The sequence below is a fragment of the Tamandua tetradactyla genome, chromosome 10 (genome assembly GCF_023851605.1).
Source record: "Tamandua tetradactyla isolate mTamTet1 chromosome 10, mTamTet1.pri, whole genome shotgun sequence".
NCBI classification, from domain to species: Eukaryota; Metazoa; Chordata; class Mammalia; order Pilosa; family Myrmecophagidae; genus Tamandua; species Tamandua tetradactyla.
Window position 1 is genome coordinate 11536676 of NC_135336.1, and position 13097 is coordinate 11549772.

The 13097-nt window shown below is 33.7% G+C and overlaps 1 long non-coding RNA gene across 1 annotated transcript; it reads right to left on the reverse strand.

The window, feature by feature from the left end:
- Positions 1–2379: 2379 nt before the first annotated feature.
- Positions 2380–11241, reverse strand: LOC143647806 (uncharacterized). Its single transcript, XR_013158193.1, has 3 exons — positions 11093–11241; positions 3424–3594; positions 2380–2437 (listed from the first exon to the last, which is right to left on the reverse strand). It is a non-coding gene; the product is annotated as an uncharacterized LOC143647806 (long non-coding RNA).
- Between the last annotated feature and the right edge of the window lie 1856 nt (positions 11242–13097).

Below are 13097 nucleotides of genomic sequence, written 5' to 3' on the forward strand. Positions count from 1 at the left end.
CGTAATCCAGTGAACTTCATAGAACATGCAATTAGAACATGCTTATCAAAGACTGGATTTTAAATGGCTTTGATTAAAGTGAAAATCTAAGAAGAAAAAGAATGATTGAGTGCTTGAGATTTATTAAGCCCAATTTCTATGCACAGCATTACAACCAGATTTATGCAAGAGATAGACTTCTTAAATCCAAATTTTTGTCTGCTCGTCAAGACCGATCCCATTTTTATTTTTAAATCCTATTTCCTACCACTCCTGTATATGCAAGACATATGAGAGTATTTCCTTTTACGTATATGTCCCAAAGTTCTGCCTCTGAAGTTTTGTTCTCTTAACATGACAAAATTTTATGCACATTTAGGGCATCTCAAAAGCCTTCTAGAACCTCAAAATTTCCTAATTCCTCTAACTCCATACTCAGTGAATGAGTATCATTTACATTTCATCCAAATAATACGTTGTTTTTCATTTCTGTAAAATATTTCCCTTGCTCTCCTTTGTACTATGGTACTTCGTAGTGTTCACTCCAAAAGCCCACATACAAGTCACGTGTATATACATGTTAACTACTCTGCTAGAGAGTAAATCCTAGGCAAGACTGTTCTCATTTCATATTTGCATCCCTCATTGGCAGAGGGACATGGAAAATATTAAGTTTTTTGGGTTAAATCTTTTCCAAGTAAAATATGTGGTCACGGTGAGTCATTTTTTGCCTTTGAAGGGTTTGTTTATTATTATCAGTAAATTGGTAGTATTGAGTTAAATTTCTTTTAATGCCTCTTCAGTTTCTAACCTTTTAGGTCTGAAAGATTTTCTTTAAACTGTGAAATACATTGTGCATATTAGTATAGAAGCTTCGCTGTCTCCATATTATCTGAAAGAATCATTGTTTTTCCTGGGAATGGACTTGCCTTATGAATATAAACTATTTTTATAATATAATATAAACTATTATATTATAAATATAAACAATCAGGTACAAAACTAAGTAATGTGAAAATTTGTGTGGCATGACTGAATCAGAGCACAGATTGAAACAAATAAACAAAATCAGATTATGTTCCTGAATTATTCTTTGCTAATAATGCTTGCAGCAAAAATAAAAGTGGCCCCTTCCTCATACTCCTTTTATTTTCATTAGCATGATATGTCAATGATTTTTCTGACATTAATATTTTAAATATTCCCCCATTTGCACTAAATGGGAAAGACAGGACATTTTGTTTAGCACATAGGTCTACAAATAATAGAAAGAAGCACAAATAAATTATTTCAATCTTTTCTCTGTCTCTGAGTTGATCTATGACCTTGAGAACATTTTTCTAATGACCTTGTCCATCCACTTGTACCATGGATAATATTTGTTACTCTTATAATCCCTGAATATTAGATTCAGTTGTACTATGCAAAGAAAATTGTGATACCATGATGGAAAACATTCTTTTTAAAAGCACCATTAATTCAGATGGAAGCTGTGCCCCTAAATAAACTTGTATTTTTCTTATTCTGAACAATGTTGCTAGCAATATATGAATCAATTACCATCACTGCCATTTCCATGTTCTTTGGTCTGCATTTCCAACTCTTTGAAAATGACTGTGCTCACCAGCTGTCCTTGCTATCCCCCCAAAACACCCCAAGAAGTGAAAATATCTTACCTGGTAATATATCTCCAATAATCTGCAGTAGTCAATGCCTGCAAATTCACTGAAAATTTAAATATTAATAAATAACTTTTCTTAACCTTCCCTGTTTTCTCAAGAACATTTATATGAGAGTCTTAGAGTAGGAACTGAGTATTGATTTGCTGAATTTAATCACATTTAGATTGATGCATTTAAATACTGGAAACTTTTAATTAATACAGAGGCAGATTCCTTCTCTTAAATTTGCTCAGTTAGCTGATGAGGCACACACACTCATTTGATATTCACAAAAGCTTGAAAACCAATGCTTGTAAATCAACATTTGCAGAGTCAGCTGAAGTGCAAAATCCCCTCATATTTATAGGTGTTTGTGAGTAGAAGATGGAGCAGGGTCAGGGAAAACCATTTACCTTCACAATTGAGCGCAATGAGAACAAAGACAAAGGCATTTTTCAGACACTTATTAGTGATTTCATTCTCTGCAGGCTTTAAATCAGTATTTCTCAATGTGTGTGGTCCCTGCTCCAGTAGCCTAAGCCACCCCGAAACTATCAGACACTCTGAGGTTAGAGCCCAGCAATCCGCATTTTAACAAGCCTTTTAGCAGGCTCTGATGCACGTCAATGTTTGAGAACCATTGTCCTAAGTCATAGAGGTTAACTAGTGACCAAATTAGGACTTGAATCTAGTTATCCAAGGCCAGCAAATCTAAATACATAGGATAAAAAATACATACCAGGGTTGTGTGCCACTTGAACTAGTCCTCTTAAGTGCTACAGCTCTGTGAGACATTCCTGCAGACATGCATTTTAAATGGACCATCAAGGAAAAAAAAAGATTACTCTAGTATCTGTCTTTGTGCTCTTGGGCAAGTTAATTTTCCAGATTAAATTATTGGCTCCAGATTTATGCCTCCCTGCATCTATACCCTTGCAAGGCCTCATTGTGGACAGAGACTCCTTCTCTTCCCCTTGACATTTCCCTTGCACATATGACTTGCTTTAGTTAAAAGAATATGGATGTAAGTGAAAGCATGCCACTTCTAAGCCTAGGCCTTAAGAGATTCATGTTTTTGTTTACTCTCTTCTGCTTCTGCTCTTGTCATGAGAAAGAACATGCTCAGTCCACAGATCAAACAGAACACGTGGATAAGTGCTACCCCAGCTAACCTACTGAAGAGAGATGAGCCAGGCTAGCTGCCACAGTATGAAGAAAAACTGCCCCACTGAACACTGAGTTCCCATTTGGTTAGCCAAATTCCAGCCAATCCAGAAACCTGAGGGTAATATGCATCCTGAGATATTGAGATTGCTAAGCAGAAAAGGCCACCCAATAAGCCCAGTTAGAAAAATTATGGAGACAATGATTTTCAAGATACTCCCACTTCTAACTTTCATTGACTGTGAAATTGTCTTTAATTGGTGAATTCAGGCCTTCCATTAGAGGACAAATACAATGGCCAACCTGTAAGAATGGCATTTCAGGCTTGAAAACCACATGGTTACTGTCAAAATATATTACAAAGTTGGTTTTCTACTTTTTTCCAAGAGTAAAAATAAAATTCAACTTCATATAATATTAACGTGAATTCCACTTTCTAATTTATGTATATATCAGCAGAGGTAAAAGGATATGCTGGGATCCTTTATGATGAAAAAAATATGTAAATACTAAGTGTAGTCACAGAAAATTTTGTAATTAATTTCCACAATCATTCAATTCTTCATTTTAACAATAGATGTAGAATTTTATGGTACATCCCAAGGGATTCAAGAGTTACCTGTATCAGGGAGCATTTTATCATGCTAGCAATTTCTCCTCCAGTTTGGCTCTTGTCTGTTTCCCCTGAACACGATAGCTGATGCTTATATTTAAATTAATTTCTTCCGCTTTCTTGAGGAAAGGATGGATGAGGACAGTTTTACATCTCTGTAGCTCTAGAGCACTCAGTCTACCATGAAATGATAAAAAAATAAAATAATAAGGTAAGGCCTCCTATGTTATAATATCTTACTACTCCATCTCTTCTCTACTTTTGTCATCATCTACTGAGATTACCATGTAATTGTTCTGAGATTACCATGTAATTGTTCTCCTTGGGTCAGTTACTGTGCTGAATTATGCTGTTTGACTATCCAATGTTAAATCAATTTAATATTTCTAAAGCAAATTATATATGGTCACAGTGTGTTATACCTTTTATCTTTTGCTGGGTTCAATTTTCCAGTATTTTCTCGAGGGTTGTAATATTAAGTTCCTGAGTGATACTGGCCCGTAATTCTCATTTCTTGAAATGCCAGGCTCACATCAGATTGCATTAAGCTACTGAGATTTTTTTGTTTTTTTTTTACCCCACTAAAAATTAACCTCTAATAACACAGCATTTAATATAAAAATCAGATACGCTGGTATATTTAAATATAATAACTTTAACCTGACTAAAGCAATGCTATTATGCGAAACTCAGAATTTTCAAAATGAACCCTAGATGTAACACCTTTACCAATTTCTTGTCATTGTAACTGAACCCTTATAACACAAGAGCTCCTATTATGCCCTATTTGTTGCAAATCGTTGAGATACTGCTTTGCATTTTTTATTTGTTGTTAGTTGGTTGGTTGGCACAATTGGCAGAGAATATAATTTCTCTCAAACAACATTTTGCAGGGAAACTATAACTAAACAAAATTAGTAATGCCTGTGATTTTTCTCAGCAAATTTAAAGCCTTTTAAATTATAAAAAGAAACATCCAAGATAAATATACAAAATAATTCCGTTTGTGGACCACATTGGGATCCTGTTTTAAAAGTGAACAATAAGAAGATATGTGGATGACAACCAAGGACATGAAATAATTATTCTTAATTATATTATGTTAAAGAATTATTATTAATATTGTGGCTTTGTATAAAAATGTCATTTTTTCAGAGTTTCATCTAGGGTATTTCAGGGTAATATATAATTTGGCTTGGATTTGATCAAAGCACACATATACATTCAAAACAGACAAAACAAAAATGGCAAAATGATAATTCTTAAATTTAAATATTCGGTATATGCTGCTTTGCTACCTTGTTCTCACTGTTTTACGTATGTTTGAAGATATTTTTATCATCATAAAAAGTTTTAAAATGTCATCAACATAGCATGGTTTGGCTTTGTAAAAAAGAAAAATAATTCCTCTGTTATTTTCATTAAAACTCTATAAGGGAAGCAAGATCTTAGTTTATATGTGGATCAATGAAAACATTATGAAACATATTTTATAGCTATTTTTAAACAACTTATTGATGAATCTATTAAGTTTTATTAAGAGGAAAACATTATAATAGTGAAATATTAAAGACAGTCATTGAAATACAGGGACTGGCAAAATGGCATAAGTGGATATAGTGATATTAATCAATATCAAAATGATTTTGATAATTCTAAGATATATTATATTGATCTATATAAAGGTACTATTTATTACATAGTGAAGGGATGAATTTCTTGAAGATTAATTCTTGAAGATATCTTTCTATATCTATCTACTTTTCTATTTCTTAGCATTAGCTATATATATATATACAGATATGCTCTATATGAAGAATTTTATCTCTTTGCAAGTGAAAACCATTTTAAATTTTCTAGACAGTATAGGCTTAAAAACAAATGCCAGTTCAAATTAGGGCTTGAACAAATTAAACACGAGTTTTGTGAAATCATATTTTCATAAAGATTTCTAATACAATTCATCCTTTCACCTTAAAAACAACCATTTGCCTGAAATAATATAAAATTAAAGCACAGAATAGAAAATGATGTTTCCTGCAGCAAAGAGAACAGGAATGGAATTGAAAATGCCAGATCTCACTAACATGAAAGACATTTCAATATTTTTATTAGAGGTAAAATATAATTTGAAAATAATTAAAAAATGAAATAGTCAGAGAAAGCCACAACCTAGAATCTACTATATGAAATCGAAAGGGGCACTAGGATCACACACATCAGTTATGGCAGAAAATAGGTGTGAGAAAGGGGGCACAAACTAGAGAATAAATAGAAGATTTAAATATGGGATAGCTAAATTTGACTCACTTGTATATACCTCCACTACCCAGAAAGAAAAATACAGTGAGTCTGCGTTTAACATTAGGGAAAATGTTACAAAACAGTGGACTTTTTTCTCATATTGGTATACCAGAGTGAAGCCCTTCTATTTCTCACTGGGAAGCCAGCAGCCTGATAGCCAATATAGACTTTCACACTGAAATGAAGCCTGCAGATCAAATGACACCATCTTGGCATTACTTTCTAAAACTCCAGGCAAAATGTCCAAAATGCATTAGTCAGGGTTCTTCAGGAAAACAGAGCCTATAGAATATATGTTATGTAAATATTATTAGATTTCTTTATAGGAATTGGCTCATGCTACCGTGGGGATGGGCAAGTCCAAATTCCATAGGGCAGGCTGCAAGCTCGGAACTGCATCGAAGGTTTTAGGAGAATTCTCCAGGAGAAGCTGGCTGGCCCAAGTAGAGTTGGAAATTCTCCATTCTGACTGCTGAAATTATCATTTTTCCTTTTAAGGCCTTCCGATGGATTGTATGAGACTTCCTCCATTGTTGAAAGCAATCTTCTCAACTCATTGTAGGTGCAGTCAGCCACAGATGCAAACAACTCACTGATGATTTAAATCCATGAAATATCCTCACAGTAACAATCAGGCCAGTGCTTGCTTGACACCATAATATTGCCCAGTTGAGACATGAACTTAACCACCACAACAAGGATGCAAGGGAATTATACAAGGAAAACTATGAAACATTGGTAAAAAAAATCAAACAAGATCTAAATAAATGGAAGCACATTCCATGTTCACAGATTGGATGACTAAATATCATTAAGATGCAATTCTTCCAGAGCAACTTATCGGTTCAACACAATCCCAATCATAATTCTAACTCCCTTCTTTGCAGGAAATGGAAAGCCAGACATCAAATTAATATGGAAGTGTAAGGGGTTCCAAATAGCCAAAACCACTTTGAAAAAGAAGAATGAAGTTAGAAGACTCATACTTCCTGATTTTAAGACTGATTTCAAAGTTATAGTAGACAAAGTTCTGGTACAGGGACAGACAAATAGCCCAAATGAGTTGAATTTAAAGTTCAGAAATAAACGCTCACATTTTTGGCCAACTGATTTTCTAACAGGTTGCCAAGACCACCTAATGGAACATAATTTCCCTTCAACAAATTGTGCTGGGGAAACTGGATATCCATATGCAAAAGAATAAAGATGTGCCTCTACCAAACAGTATATACAAAAGCCAATCTAAAATGGATTAAAAACCTAAATATAAGAACCATAACTATAAAACTCCTTGGAAAAAACATAAAGGAGGGCGGGTCACAGTGACTCAGCAGGCAGAATTCTCGCCTGTCATGCCAGAATCCTGGGTTCGTTTCCCAGTGCCTGCCCATGCAAAACAAAAAAAAAAAGATAGGCGTGTGGGTGACTTTACACCCAAACCAAAAGCAATGAAAGAGAAAATAAGCAAACACGACCCCGTCAAAATTAAATATTTTTGCGCATCAAGGGAATTTATCCTGAAAGTAGAAAGACAGACCATACAATTGGTTAGAGTATATCGAGGTAAAAAAAAAAAATTTGGAAGCCACATATCTGAAAAGTTTTAATATCAAGAAATCCTATAATTCAAGAAAAGACAGACAACCCAATTTAAAAATGGGCAAAAGACTTAAAAGTAGATAAACAAATGAACAATTACGTCATTAGCCATTAAGGAAATACAAATCAAAACTGCAAAGAGACATTGTGTCACACTTATGAGAATGTTTACCAGGTAAAAAAAAAATTAAAATAACAAGTATTGGAGAGGATGTGGACAAATAGGAATACTCATTCATTGTTTGTGGCAATATAAAATTGTGCGGTTGCTATGGAAAATGATTTGGTTTTCTTTATAAAGTTAAGTAGAGAACTGCCTTATAACCTGGCAATCCTATACTTAGAATTTAAAGCAGAGACTCAAACAGATATTTGTACACTGATGTTCATAGCAGCATTATTCACTATTGCCAAAAGATGGAAACAACCCAAGTGTCCAACTAACGAATGGATAAGGAAATTCATAGAATTGGAAACTAGAATTCAAGTTACCAGGGGCTGGGATGGGGATAGAGAATTGGGAGACAAAGCATAATTAGTGTAAAGTTTCTATTTGGGGTGATTTAATAGTTTTGGTAATGGATGGCAGTAATTGTAGTGCAATATTGCAAAAGTAATTAATCCCACAAGTTATATATTTGCATGAGCCTAAAATGGGAAATTTTGTATGTTTTATATATGTTACTGGAACAACATTTGAAAAAGAATCAAAGAGCTATAAAATATGGTGAACCATATGTAAATTATGGACTATAGTTGATAATGTACAATAATATTATTTCATCAATTATCACAAAAGTAACATACTAATGCATAGTGTTAATAATGGGGAAAACTGTGCATGAAGGGAGGTTTATATGGGAAATGTGTGTTTTCTGCATGATTTTTCTGTACATTTATAACTTTTCTAATTAAGAAATTAAGTTTAAAAAGAAAGAAAAAGGCCATCAAAAAGGACCTAACAATTTCTAAACGAAATGACTGTTAAGACTTATACCAAGCCAAAAGACATTCTTGTAAAATTGCAAAGAACCTGAGATAAAAAGTAGGTCCTCTGACTTTTCCAAGAAAAAGTTATCTTTTTCTACAAAGAGACAGGACCCGATGTAATCTAATTTAGAATCAACAATAACAGATGCCAGAAGAAAAGTGTAACACATTCAAATACTTTTGCTGCTGATGCTGATAATGGATAATGCTATGTGCCTGGTGTTTTTCTAAGCACCCTAAAGTCATCTCATTTAATTCTTATAAAACTCTTTGTGGTTACAGTAACTTTATTCATAATTTCAGTTTACAGATGAGGAAACTGAAGTACTAAAAGTTTAATTAAGGGTTGCAAAGCTAATGAGGGATGACCTAGGATTTGAAGGCAGAATTATATATTCAGATAGATTATCAATCAAGAGTGAGTAAAAGGAGCATAAGGTAATGAATTTAAAATTTAAAATTAAATTGAGCCCTCTCACCTAATCTAATTAGAATAACAAAAATCCAGAAATTTGACAACACACAAAACTTTAAGCTATTTTTCAGTAAGCATATGTTGTTAGTATTAATATGGGTAATATATCTGGAAGAAATGTTGATTTCATGTGTGAGAAAGGAATGTACAAGATGGCATGAAAAACATCTTATCGTACAAGAAAGTGAGAATATTTCCGAAGACTACAATGATTATTTAGAAAGCGTCCGAGGCAAACTTTAAGGGGTTCTCATTGGCCAAAATAAGACAATTTGAAAGCCTCAACAAATATCTGCAAAGAACATATGGAATAGGAAAAAAATCCATGAAGCTATAAAGATATCTAAAAAGAAAAATACTCATTGGTCACCTTTGGATTATGAGAGGGAAGCAATCTATTTTTTTGAGAACCGGTAAAAAAGGGGGAAAATAATTTATGATCATCATTAGAGGTTAACACCATTAGGTGAAAAATAAACTCACAGATAATCCTTAAAATCACAAAAAAAGAGATAATTAATAAAGGGGAAAATAATTTATGATCATCATTAGAGGTTAATACCATTAGGTGAAAAATAAACTCATGGATAATCCTTAAAATCACAAAAAGAGAGACAACTAATCCTTATGTGTCTCTTAATGTGCTTGCAATAGGAAGCACTTTTTTTTTTTTTGTCAAAACGCTGAACCTTTAGGGTGGGCCACTGCGGCTCAGCAGGTAGAGTTCTTACCTACCATGCCATAGACCCGGGTTTGACTCCCAGTGCCTGCCCATGCAAAACGAAACACTGAACCTTTATCTCAACTCTACAGCTAGTTAATAGTTAATACCAGTTAATAGCAAATTGCAGGGACAGAGGAACATCTTAAATTATGCCATAGGGATGCAATCAGCAAAACTGGAGTTATGAAAAACTCCACAGGATAAAAGGCCCAATTCCTTCAAGTAGATTGCAAGGATAGATAAAGAGGGAAAGAGAAACTGTAGATTAAAAGAGAACAATGGGATTATGGGGTTAAATGCACAATTGTGATGATACTATGAGCAAGTTACAATATATTTCAGATGATTTGAATGGTATGTGACTATATCACAGTAAAATTCCATTAAAAAAAAAAAGATCAATGAGATATATTACCCAAAGGTGAGAAGTATATCTAGTTTGAAACCAGATCTATCAATCAAATTGTTAAATATTTATCTGGAAAAATTATGATTAATTTAGCAATGTTTGCATTTCAATACTATCAATAATTTACTGTTACTTTTTAATTGAGGTTGTGTATTGTGACTGTTTAAAAAAAGTCTCTATTTTAAGGAATTCATACCAAAATATATTCTGATGAATCAATATAATGCTTGAGATTTGCTAAAAACAATCTAGGGGCAGAGTAGGAGGTCAGGACCAAAATACTGAAGATGAGTATATGTCTGAAAATGTTGACATTTTCCATTGAAAGAGACATGAATTTCACAAACACAAAGATTTAGATATGTTATCTTTAGGGGTTATCTTGTGGGATGTTCCATGAAGCAAATGAAGAGTATCCAACAAAGTGAAGAGGAAACATGAAGGCCTGAATCTAATAATGAGAAAATTTAATCCAGGAGCCATAAGGGAAGTTCCAGAATCTCAAAATATAAGGACGATAGATAAAGGCAACTAGCACAAAGAATAAAGTAAGGCAAGTAGGAATGTCAAGAAAGTCAATGCAAAATTGTGTGAGAACAACAGTAAAACTGAAGCAAAATAAAATATGGCAGAATCTAAGCAACTGATGAGAGAGATGTTCACTTGAGTCACTTGAATATTATGTAAGAAATATTTTCTCCTTTGGCAGAGAAGAAACGTACTCCATGATCATGTAGCCATTACTACATGATAGTATATCATGTAGATATACTATCATGTATAAAATACAGATAGTATTTTCATGTAGAAAATATACTAAAATAATAGTATATTTTAAAAATATACTATTTCAGAGTTATAACCAATACAAAATAAAGCAAAATAAAGCCAATATCAAGCACTGGTGGGAATAAAGAAGTGATCCAAGGGATCTGTATTCTCACTTCATATGGGAAGGGTAGTCTAATAAAGATTCAACTAGAAGTAACACTACACACAGTTAAAAGAGTTTACTTTGAGAAAATGAGACTTACAGTAAGGTATAAATGGCCAAGAAAATGACCTTTTTAACTTTAATTTCATTTATATTTGATTTTTTCCTATAGGGGCTATAAATCCAACTTTTCATTTCCTTCATAACAGATCTGATTATATTCAAGTATCTACCACTCACCTACAGAATTTAGGAAAATGTAATCCTGCTTGAGTCATGTAAGTCAGCCATGCTATTCTTATTTAGTGATTGGATTATAAGTAGGCATACAACATTATTCTAGACAATGTGGTCAGAGTTTATTTTTCCATATTCACAAAAGGCAAATCTTCAGGACCTGGAAATGAGATATGGGAATTCTCAGAATATTTTTGGAATTGTCAAAATAATGAATCATTCCTCGAGTTACTTTTAACATTCCTGATACTCTTTAATCATTATTATGATTATCCAAAATATGTACAACAAATAAGATTTTAAGCCTAGAGCATTTACAAAAAAGCTGTAGCCTACAACAAATATTTTAACCCTGGAAAACACCAGTGTACATTTCAGGGTAGTATTCTATTAACATTGCATTTGGATCTCCTCGTAAGATTATTAGCACTAAATAAGATCATATACTCAAATTGCCAATTTAAGGACTTACTTTGGTTACAAGACCTGTTGCTTTCTGGAACATAATTCATAGGATTTGTACAAAGTTTGCTACACATATTAACTTACCAATATTTATTCAAGACTGACATACTTTAGCAGTAGAAAAGGCCTGAAATACACACTTAACAACATAGCAACATCTACAAGTAAGACTGACTAGCTAGATTGTGATCATTTCTCTCCTATATGATGCTGTCCCAGTTTCTAGAAACATTGGCCTTAACTTTTGATTTCATATGTTGGTGTTTTCTACTCTTGCTTTTGACTTACCACCAGTGGATTCCTTCTAACCATTAACATCTATCCTGATTATTAGCATTAATTTATACAGGTAATTTTAATACTTTTTTCTTATTTTCCTAATTTCTCAATTGATATTCTGGGGGATATGGAGTTTGAAAAAACATGTAAGTTTCTTGAGAAATGCTTGGAAGGCACTCCAACATGGAAACACTAGCTTGGAATAACTGCACATTTTCCTGGCCTCAGACCCATGAATGAATAAACTCCCGCTGTTCAACCCAAACCCATTTCAAGTATTTGCTTAATCACCCTTGGAAACTAACATATTTTGGTACTAGAAGTGGGGTGCTGCTATTGCAAATGCCAAAAGTGTAGAAAAGGCTCTGGAATTTGGGAATAGATAGAGGCTGGAAGAGTAGTGAGTTACTTAATAGAAAATGCCTAGATTGTTTTGTTAGAAATATGGGTGTTAAGAGTTCTTCTGATGAGGCCTTAGACAGAAATGATGAATGTGTTATGGAAACTGGGAGAAAGGTGAAGTTTGTTTTAAAGTGGTAAAGAACTTGGCAAAATTGAGTTCTGGTGTCACATGGAAGGCAGAACTGGACAGAATGATGAACTTGGATATTTAATTGAGGAAATTCCCAAGGTAAGTGTGGAATGTGCAGCTTTGTTTCTCGTTGTAACTTATGGTAAAACATGAGAGGAAAGGAATAAGCCGAGAACTGAACTCTTGGAAACAAAGAAACAAAAAATTGATGATTTTGAAAATTCTGAGTTCTAGAAAGCATTTCCCCAGAAAATAATGCCCTATCTGAGGGTTTAACTCAATATACATCCAGTCAGCCATTTCAGTGCAAGTCAGAATTGGAAATGCAATCATCCAAGAAGGATTTGTAGAAAGTTTTCTGTATGATGGTTTGGACCCCTGTGTACTACATGCAAAACTGGCAAGTTTTTGTTTTTGTTTTTTTTTTGCACAATTTGTATGAATGAAACCACTGCCAATCTGGACTAAAAGAGAAAGATAAGGGACAGATTGAAGAAAAAATAACTTCATGGGCAGAATCATGAAAGCTGAGGTCTGGACCAAAGGCATCTTCTCAATACAAGAGAATCGACCCACCTGTGTGTGGACAGGGTGAATCTGCCCCAGAACTTGGAGATGGTGGGCTTCCACCCCATTCTTAATGAAGATTGCTGCTTCCCCAGTGTTCACAGAGGATGGAGCCTATGTACCAGGGATTACAGAGTCTGACCACCACCCCAGAATTTTGAGAGC